Genomic DNA, 11412 nt, shown 5'->3' with positions numbered 1-11412 from the left:
GAGAAAGGGATTGCACTCCCGGAGCTGAGCTGCCGGACTGCCGCCGAAGTTTCGGCGGCAGTCCGGCAGCTCCCGCGGTTGAACTCCGGGAGCTGAACTGCCGCCGAAGCTTCGGCGCAACCGGCGGGTTGAGCTCGTTGGCAGTCCGGCAGCTCAACTCCCGGAGTACAATCCCTTTCTCCTCCATGTCGTGGTTCAAGATGGACTTCAGAGAGTCAAGGCCAAAGTGCCTTGCCCCCAATTCCCCAATTCTCCACCATGGCCGAGATAACACCCACTACGAGTCTTTACTTGTTGTGGAAGTACTAGACGCAGTCTTTATGAATCATAATATCATCCGAGGCGCCCATAGCTTTTGGCCGTGATATTAGATATACTATTATATAAATACCTATATATTATATAACATTATTATTATTATATTATGGCCCGGTTTCACAGACGAGGCTTAAGCCTAGTCCCAGACTAAAATGCTGTTTGAGCTGGCTTAACTTTAAGTCACTTGCACAGACTTAATTTAACATAGTCATATATTTAGTCTGTGCTGGATTAAACAAAGCCAATTGCAAGAGGGTAGATTAGAGCTACTCTAGGACTAAATTGAAGTTTATATTAATCCTGCAAAGAGGCAGGTTTAACTTAAGCTTAGTACTGTCTGTGAAAGGGAGCACAGATGGTTTGGGAGCATGGAGTATTTGGAATATCTAAATGAAGACCAATATTTGCTACAGAGGCCAGCCAGACAAATACTTGTGGATAGGAGTAGTCCATTGAATCAGTTTGATGAAATAACTTTCCGAGACCGCTTCCGTATGTACAAAGAAGATGTACTGGAGATCATTACTTTGCTTGAGCCTAGACTTTCCTCCATGTCTCAAAGAGGAAGGCCTGTACCCAGTTCTCTCCAAGTTCTGATCACTTTGAGATTCTTGGCATCAGGAACCTTTCATCGTGAGACTGGTGATTTGTGTGGTGTCAGTGAAGCAACAGTGTGTAGAATAGTTCACAATGTCTGCAGTGCCATTTGTGAACTGAGAAATCTGTACATTAAGTTCCCTAATGCTGCTGAGCAAGCCAACTATAAAGTGCGATTCTATGAATATGGGAACTTCCCGGGAGTGATTGGCTGTATAGATGGATGTCATGTTGAAATCAAGTGTCCATCAACCCCTGATGCTGAGGAGTACAGGAACCGTAAGAACTGGTTTTCCATCAATGTTCAGGCTGTATGCACTCCCAATTTAGAGTTTTCAAACATTGTTGCCCGTTGGAAAGGAGCAACACATGATTCAAGGATTTTTCACAACTCTTCATTGTGTGCTCAGTTTGAGAGAGGGCAACATAGTGGACTACTACTTGGTGACAGTGGATATGCTCAGAGTTCCTATTTATTCACACCTTGGCCACATCCCACAACAACTGAGCAGCAAAGATACAACAGAGCTCATATTCGCACCAGAGGGATGGTCGAGCGTATGATTGGCGTGTGGAAGAATCGATTCCAGTCTTTACGCAATACACTTCGTTTTGAGCCAAGAAGATGCTGCAAGGTGATCATTGCTACAGCTGTGCTGCACAACTACCTGAAGCAGCATAATTGTCCTGACCCTCCAATGGAAGAGCAGAATGATCCAGATGTGCCCATGCCCGTGGCAGGAAATAACCAAGGAGGACTTGCGCTCAGAGCTGCTTTCACATTGCAGCACTTCAGTTAGAAAAGAGATACATTTAACCATGGAATGTATTGATTATGGCTTGTTTTTGCCTTAGTAGTGTTTGTTGTGTACAACATATATAAATAGTCTGCTGAAAAATTAAATGAGATACTTAACCAAGGCTGTTCTAAAATGTAGGTTGTGGTGACTACAACACTCACACTCTTGTCAAGTGAGAATAATGTTATTTTCACAACGTATTTCATGACATTCTCTCATGCATCTTTCTTTGAACAGCTCTCTCTTCTAATTTCATATCCAATTCAACCTGTAGAATTCTCATTTTCATGTCATGCTCTTCTTTCAGATATTTCATTTTCTGCTCATGAAATTCAAAGGCTAACTTTTCATGCATGGACATCCTTTTTGGTCTCTGCTGGAAGGTGGTGGCAGCATCTTTTCTCCGGGATGCCATACCAGATGTGGAGGGTGCACAGTCACTGTGCACTGGCTCTTCCACCAGTGTTAGAATGATTTCCTCTGGGAAAAAACATCACAAAACATCACATGGTCCTTAGAATGAATTGAAAATAAAGATAGACACAGACAGTGGAATAATCTGTGTGTACAGAATGAGGTAACTAATTCACTTTCTATGGTATATTTACCATTTGTGCTCCGTTCTTCATGTCCACTGTCCAAATGGTCATCATCTGGTATACCATCCAGAGGTTGCTGGTCCTCCATTATCCCAGTCAACAAGTCAGCCAATTCATCGGTCTTGTCTTTACTAGGTGGGGGTCCACCACCAGTAGTAAATCTCTCTCTTCTGGCCGTTGCATTCCTTTTTTTCAAATCTAATTTGATGTTCTTCCACAGAGTCTATGAAGGCAGATATCATTCAATATAAACAATGTCACAAAACTATATGACATCTGTGATATACAGATCATAATAGACATGTCTCACCTGCAGTTGCTGTAACGCTCTTGTGGTTACATTTTCATTTGCATTGAATTCACTGCAAATGGCAGCCCAAGCACTCCTCTTCCTTTGTTCAATAGCAGCACTATGGCCTTTACTTTCAATAACAGCATGATTTCCCACAATTTGTTTAAGTAGAGTTTTTTCATACTCAGTATAGTTCTTTGAGCGTGTTCTTTTAGCTTCAGCCATGTTTGGTGTCAAAATTCCCTCCAGCAAAGCTCTCCTCAATTCCATTCCAGGTTTTTATGAGCACCAATAGGCTAACAGGCTGTGCTCCCACTTAGGCTAATGAGGCTTGACCCAGGTGTTCTCGTTTAAGCTTACTCCAGGACTCCACAGTCTGGGACTAACTAAGACAAATGTAAGCCACGCTCATGAAAGCCACTTACATGACCTAGCTTTACTAGTCTGACTTAGGCCTACTCCTGGCTTGATATAAGCCTTGTCTGCGAAACCGGGCCTATATCAGATAGATATAGAGCTCCAGGAGTCCGCAAATGAGAACAATCCCTTCTCCATGCTGTGGTTCACTCTGACTATCATTGGTCAATGGGCAGCAGCTCATTTGCATTAAAGCTACAGACACCAGATACAATGCATTCTGAAGGGACTGAAACGGAGGGGAATAGCGGTAGTTGAGATTTTTTTTCCTAAAAGCTATTTCCAGCAAACAGCTTCAAAAACATGTTTTCTGGAACTAATATACTATGTTTACTTGATGGGAAAACACCATAATGTCTCTTTTAAAGACGTGTCTGTGGGTCTGTCTGTAAGATCCGTCAGTCTGGTGCCCTTCATGTGATTTGGTATAACACCACCGCCGAATCATTACGGTCAGAGCGGTCAGGTGCGGGCGCCAGCCGCTCGCTCTCAGCACGCCATGCGTCACGCCGACCGCCGGTCACGCTCAAGTGGGTCCCAGCGGGGACCAGGAGGGTCTCAGCGGAGAGGAGACCCTATCCTACTGCTCTGATGTGTATGGGAAGGCCTACGTGTCTTGGGTCTCATTTATAACCGTTGCGTACGCACAAAACGGGGCTGAAATTGGCGTACGTGACTTTCCACGCCAAGGTTGTGATCTATAAAAAAACAACTTGACGGGAGAATGTGCGCAGCCCTAAGCAAACTCTGACCCATGCGTACGCATGGTTTGGAGGAAAAGGAGAATTTGCGACACAGATGGTGTGGTGGTGAACTGAAGTCAGACAGAAGAATTGTAGAGTGAGAAGAACGATTATGTTATATCATCGCCCTTCATAAATTTAATTTCGACCCGTATCATGCGTTAAATCTATGTAATCAGAATAATTTGAGTCAACTGCGTTATTTCTCAGTTCTAACTCCAGAAACATCTCCTTCGAACAGAAAAAAAAAAAAAAATCTCTATTTAATCCCGTCACTCCATACTGACGGCGCGACTGAATGGAATAAAGCATCTGTCAAACATGTGTCAATAACATAATATTTTTATGTGACACTGTAAACACATAATCAAATTTCAATTAAATCCCAATAATATCATCATTATTATTATTTTAACAGTCTCAGGTCCCTATGCCTACAGGAAAATCATATGCTACCAAAGCAGTCTTCCACCTCCCCCTCTTCCAAAACAGAGCCAAGTACTGTAATTACAGAATTACAGTACTTCTGTGATTACAGTACAGAAGTACTGTAAACTCAAAGTTTCTGAAAATGTGTACGTTTCTAAAATCCCATGGAGCAACTGGGCCGAGTTCCTCATAACACGAGGTTAGAGGCCGTCATCCTCCATCCAGTCACAGCAACACAGTGCAGATGTACTTTGTAAACTCTTTTTAATTGCCTTTGTTCTGCTGGGTGATTAGACATGAGTTGTGAGTTTGGTCCCCCAACCAAGTGCTTCCTTCCTGGAAGTTTAAGACACATGAACTTTATCTGGTTGTTTCTCCTCCACCTCCGTTGCGCCCGTCCAGCCCACTGAAGCCATGGGGGGGAGGTGCTTAGAAGCGCCAAAGAGGGGATTTTTAATTACAAACACTAGAGAAGCTTGGCGAGGTTGCCCCCCCCCCGGCCCCCCCTGCTCAGCCTAATTGAAGGTGCAGGTAATTAAACGTGAGGAGGGTTATTATTCCACTCTGTGCGGCGCGTGTCTGTGTAACAACACATTACGACAATCAGGAGCCGCTCTCAGTGGGGTTGCTGGTGCGGCGTGCCGGGGTGCTGCTCAACTGCAGTCTGCCCCTCGGTCGAACACACAGGGGTGGTCGTCAGGGTGGCGGAAACGTGTTTTACCTATTTTTTTAACACTTTCGAAGATAATCAGGGTAATTAATTTGATGTATTTTTTAATAGTTGCCACCGGTGACCAATTTGCATCCTATTGCTATGCCATCGCCAGGGGAAGGAGGAGTGTTCTGACTTGGAGCTGTTTTTATTCACAGTAAACCAAACCAAAAAAAAACAACGCCGCCATTGGCGGAGGCTCCGCCCGCTAGCTGTGGTGGATGAAGGCCGCAGCCTGTGTATGAACAGCCAAGGCTGTTCATACACTGTTCACTGTTCGTTTGCAGTGCCTGGTGTGTAATGATAAACAGCTAGTAAGTACTCTTCCAGACAAATGAGAGCTGGTAAATTGTGAAAATGAATTAAACTGTAAAACAAAGCGCTATTATGCTATAGACCCCAGAGTATCTGTGGTTGAAAGGCTGGGTTGAACTTGAATTTCAAAATATAAATCTGTTGTATTTTGAAATGTTGAAAGCATAGACCTTCGCGATTATTCTTCAAAACGAGGGCTGGTCAATTTTGAAAAATGAATTAAACTGTAATCAGACAACACAGTTATATGCTATCGACCCTAGAGCAGGGATGGGCAACATGCGCATCCTCACTCAGTGCGGCCCGCATCCTCACTCAGTCAGGCCCGCACATAATAAAAAGAAAAAAAAAAAGGAATAATAATAATTGATCGAGTTACAGAAAACTCGGTCAAGAAAGATGAGAAGAATTCATAGAATTCGAAGGCAAACCCATGCGTCTAGTTTGCTTATAAGCGATATCAGTCATTAAAGATATCCACTTAAGTCGCCACTACAACTACTACAACTGCTTGTTGGGTTTGAGTTCATTGAGTTGTTGCACTTAATGTTGGGCCACTGTTTTTCAGTTTTTTGACTTCATTGAATGATGATGTATGTGAGCCCTTTGCACTGATAAAAATACTGACCATTCATTAGAATACAGAATACAGGAAATCATATCTACCAAATTCAAAATTGTGTAGCTTCTCTCAGCTCACGTTTAGTTGAAGTGTGCAGTCATGTGGCCCTCCGATGGTTATGATGAAAAATGTGGCCCTCTTTATCATGAAAGTTGCCCATCCCTGCCCTAGAGTATCTGTGGTATAACGGCTGGGATGAATTTCGAATTATAAATATGTACAATCCATAACGTTAGCTCTCTGACTTATAGCTCAGCGGACTAGAATACCTCCCATTGCCAAGTCGTAGCTAAGGTCCGTCCTATTTACAGGAGGAGTGAACAACGTTTCCATTGCATAAGAGCCTTACGGGAGGGTAATGATTGTTCCAGGATTTAGTCAAACCCTCAGGCGTTACCAGGGAAACAAAATTAAGGCATGTGAAAAACTTTATATTTGGATTGTAAAACACATGAAAATATAAATGAATGATCTTAATTTATTTTCTTTGGCAAGTGACCATACGCGATAATGCCCTTCGAGTTGTCCAAAACATGTTTGATTGATCGTAATTAATGGGGACTACTTTTTGAGGGAGATGAACTAAAACAGAATATACATTTAATAAGCATGCAATACGAATAAGAAAAGCATAATTATTAAAGTATTTGAATTGTTTTATGTTGGCAAGCAAGAAGTAGAATAAACTGGATAATCACCTCAAGGCAGGGCAATAAACAGTTTTATATGCCCGGCTCGTGGAAGGTTACCGGTCCAAGGTAAGCCGTCCACGAGCCGGGCATATCCAACTGTTTATTGCCCTGCCTTTAGGTGATTATCCCTTGCTTACCAAATGGATGTCGCAATGAGGTGCATTCAGACAGTGGGTAATTATATCTGCGCAGCTAGCGATGATATTATGATATTGATACGCTCCATTTTTATGCAAGGCGATTTTTTGGTATATATTCATCTGATTGTCACTTGGCAAAGTAGGGTTGTCATTTTTTGGAAAACGATGTATATAATAGGTTGTTTAGTTTAGGTTCCTGGGGATTAGTTGCTAGGTTTAGATATGAGGTTGACTTATAAGTTTACAAGGTCGAAGGAAAGAAATCCATGATGATCTACAAGAAGCAGACATCTTGGGGAGGGCAGTCTTTATCATCTGTCAGGTCTTACATGCTAAGAACAACTGAATACTTAAAAAGAAAATCTGAGGAAGAAAGGATTTTCCCCATGGTCTGAATCACACAAATAAAAGTCAGGATCACTTAAGCAGTCACTCAAAATGACCTGTGAAAGGATGTCTCGATTAGTACTACAAAAACATATATGTGCTTCTGTAATAGTCCTCAGAAAGGCCTTTGTAAGGGTCTGAACCATAGACCGTATGAAATAGGTTAGAACCATCAACAGCATGAGAAAGCTGAAGCCAGGATACTGCAGTCATTCACACCGGCCATTATCTGGTTGTTAAAGAGTTCTGGAGGGAGGATTTATCACTTCCCCTACACGTGTAAATCACACACACACCACCCCAGTGTGGAAATAAGAACATTAAAGGGCTTTGAATAACTCAACCAGACTTTGACCTGGATTATAGAAGAAAAATCTGCTGATGTTGATCAGAGACTAAGATGATCCGTCCAAGGCATTTATTATTCAAGCAGTTTTATTGCCTAGATCCATTAGGCTAAGGTTGATGAGGGTGGATCGATACATTTATTTTAAACATTGTGGTTCACTTAAAGGGTCATGCTAATTCGTTTTTTCTTCTATATGATTAGCAGCAGTGACACGATCAGCCGTTGATGGCTCTTGGACGAATAATGAAGCCACACGGCTAGGCTATCTGTGTAACCTAATTAGCAAACACATTTACGAGTGAACATTTACCGAAAGAGTCCATTTCGATTCATTGAGTGCACTTTGTGTGTGATGCAAACAAAGAGATTAAAAGAAAGGTTGAATATGAGAGGGAAAATGCAGTGGTGGTTCTACCATTGAATAACACCCGGGCGAGATATTTATCGACAAACTTATATTTCTCAATTGCAAGAAATTCGAGGTGTGCCTGACTTTAGCCCACTAATTTCATTAGAGTGTTGCTCTATACCACGGGCGTGCCGTCCATTTGGGCAAGTGGGGTGGCAAACTACTTGCAAAAGCATGCGCCCAAAACAATTGTTTGCAAATCATTGCTCCAAGTCCCTTTTCAATAATGTGATTGTCACATTGACTATCTATGGTTTGTGTAGGCTTACTTTTTTTGGTCTGGTGTCATCAAATTTTGGGTGATGATTCTAGATGATTTTAACGTCTCATGCAATTTTGGGGCAGGGCAGCTCAGCGATCGCGTTCCTCCGTATGTTTATCCCATAACCCTGCAGGCTTCAATAAGTATTTCAATCCTCGCAGTGGATCCCACGTTCCCCCCCTTGTCCGTTCCATTTCGGAGACGCAGAGGTGAACTGTCCCCTGCACCCCCCACCCCTTTCCCCTTCTCACACAGCTTCTGTTCACGGCACCTTCCCAGCAAGCAGGGGCACCTGCAGCCGGAGGGGGCACCAATATGCCAATTCCCCACACAGTGATATGATAGATAGGCCTAAGAGAAAACCGTGCAGTTGTTTAGCCTCGTATTTAGTTTGCTCTGGACATATGCGTTCCACCTGTTCAGACAGAGCTCCAGCAGACCTGTCCCAACCGTTTATCTAATGTGGGGCTGTTTGGTACAAAGACTGTTCAGAGGACAGCCCCATGTTTGGTTTCTTGTTGCTCAGATTGGTTGGTCTAACTGATTGAATCCAGAGGCCTAGTTTGGAATCGATCCGGCAGAGAAGGTTTGACGTATTAAAGGGGAGGTTGATCGTCGATGAGGATCTCAGCCAATCACAGCCTTCACATACACACTTAAGGCCGTCTGAAGTGGCCTGATCACAACCAATGCTATGTAACAGCCGGGGAACGGTTGTTTTGTAACTGCCATCAGGTGTTTTGCTCGCTGCTTTTGCCTTGTAGAGCGCCTCCCTCTTTTTGTTGTTTAAGTTAAAAAGAAACAACAAACTTCGGACTAAATTCACCGGCGTCTTTGTGCGGTTAAGCCGTTCTGCGTTGGTAACAGTAAAAACATCTGCAAGCACCAAAAAAAACAAGCACCAAAAAAATTATCGCACAGCAGATTGACAATCGGAAGGTATTAATCACTGATGAACACAGATTAATATCAATGATGCTCAAACTGGAAAGTGCTCACCATGTATTGATGTTTTCACATTTTGTTCTGTGACTTTTGTTGCATGGTCTAATAAAGCAAAGGATAATAAAGCAATCATCCGCTCTGTGCTTATTGAGTCTCTCTCTCTCTCTCTCTCTCTCTCTCTCTCTCTCTCTCTCTCTCTCTCTCTCTCTCTCTCTCTCTCTCTCTCTCTCTCTCTCTCTCTCTCTCTCTCTCTCTCTCTCTCTCTCTCTCTCTCTCTCTCTCTCTCTCTCTCTCTCTCTCTCTCTCTCTCTCTCTCTCTCCTTTGCCTCGGCCAACTCCAAGGGCAAGGACTGGCAACTGCTCCAACACCACGTAGACAGGTGAACACCACGTAGACATACACCTCATAGAAATACACCACGTAGACAGGTGAACACCACGTAGGGCTGCTCGGCACGCGGGGTTGATGGTTAATTCAAGGGCAACAGCTGTATCTTATTTATCATAGCTGCTGATTACTGCACACTGCACAGCATGGAGCGGAGCTCATGTTCAACAGCAATGATTGTATGCTAATCTGTTTCCTCAACGCTTCCAGAGCATTGTGACCCGGGGGTCTGCATCGCATCGCGCTCTGCAAGTTTGTTTTTCCTCCGTTCTCATTAAGAAGGGCAACAATAGCGCACCGTCGCTAGCTAACAACGCTGCGTATGACTCAGGGAAAAAACAAGCACAAACTCTCTCACCTCTATGTCTCCTCCACCTGGCTCCAGCTATTACTTCCAGGTCGTTACACGTTTCCGAACCACGGAAACACTATGTTTCTGTTGTTCGGACGATGTTCACGATTCAGAACGAACACACGGTTCTAGAGGACGCATTATCAACTCAGTCCAGATACCACCGAATCATGAGCGTTGTTTGCAAGTAATCAAGTTTATATGATTTTTCAGATCATTTTTTATTGCTCATCACTTAATTGGATGGCGCTGGGTAATGTGAGCATCAAATGGGTTGCTCTGAACCGACGCTTTTCCGAAAGAGATGCAATGTGTGAACATTTCCACAGCTGGATTCTGACACGACAACACCAGGCGTGGCAAGAATAGCAAGAGTTTAACTGCATGCGTAACCCAGTAAAAGCCCACCAGCAGGGGTAATAAAGTAGTATGTACCTTGTTAAGCAGATTTTCTTTGCAATTATTTCTTAAGGGGGCTCTGGCTTCACTAAAGCCGGCACATGGGAAACAGTGCCTGCTGGATGCAGGCTACCATTAGATCCGAAATATGGGGGATTTGATTCTATAATGCATTTTTCCCTGCAAGCAATTAGGTGTGTTTATGTGGATCCTTGCAAATGACTCATTGAAACTGCAAAGTAAACTCCAAAAAATTATAGATCGACGTCAACATTGTACAGTTTTATTCGATAATAAACACTATCTCAGCCACTTTCAATTCTGGAATAAAATACATAAAATATTTGAAAGTAAACAAACCTAATCTAGTTAAATATAGTCAGGGACCTTGTTGAAACTTTCATTTGGAACATAGTTGGAAAAGTTTCAAAACTTAGTATGCAACGTTGTTTATTTTTGCTGATTTTTATTTTCCATATTTACCTTTCCATCCTCCTCTTTCCACCGGCCTCTCCCTCTCTCGCACACATTTCTTGCTCTCTCTCTCCCTCTCTCTACCTCCCCCTCAACCCTTCCATCCCTCTCCTCTCTCTCCTTCTTCTCCCTCTCCCACCACCTCACCTCATCCGGTCCTCCCCTCCCTTTCCTCTCTCTCTCCCTCCTCCCTCCTCCCCCCTCCACCCCTCCAGGTACCTGAGCTACTCCCGTCAGCGGTCATCCTCAGCCTGTGGGAGACCCAGCACCAGACCTCAGGGGACGTGGACTCCCTGGCCTGTGCTCTGGAGGAGATCGACAGGGCCCCGTCACCCGGGACATTCACCCCACTGGGGCAGGGCAGCGACCGGCCAGACTCTGGATTCTCTTAAACACAAAACGCCTTTTTGGAGTTCACGTCGGGAGGACAAGGACCCAGACCTCTGTAGGGGACTTGGAAGTTGCATGAGCTCTGGTGACGATCCTGTGTTGGAGCTACAGGATGATGAGGAGGAAGAAGAGGAGCAGTTGCAGCGGTAGTGGCGCCCGTCTATAAGTTCCACCCAGAGGCGGGGGCGGTCGAGGAGGAGGAACACCACCCAGAGGAAGACAAGGGTCAGACAGAGAAGGAGATCCTGGAGGCTTTGTTCCGCCTGTGGTGTCGGTCATTCCGATCCACGCAGTGCAGCCACAGGGAACAGCTCGGAGGAAGAGAAGGAACGCTGAGGTTCTTCGCTTAGCTTGTATGTCGAAACAAAAAGATAATAACCA

The sequence above is a fragment of the Gadus macrocephalus genome, chromosome 4, assembly GCF_031168955.1.
Source record: "Gadus macrocephalus chromosome 4, ASM3116895v1".
Classification (NCBI taxonomy): domain Eukaryota; kingdom Metazoa; phylum Chordata; class Actinopteri; order Gadiformes; family Gadidae; genus Gadus; species Gadus macrocephalus.
This window is presented reverse-complemented; position numbering follows the sequence as displayed.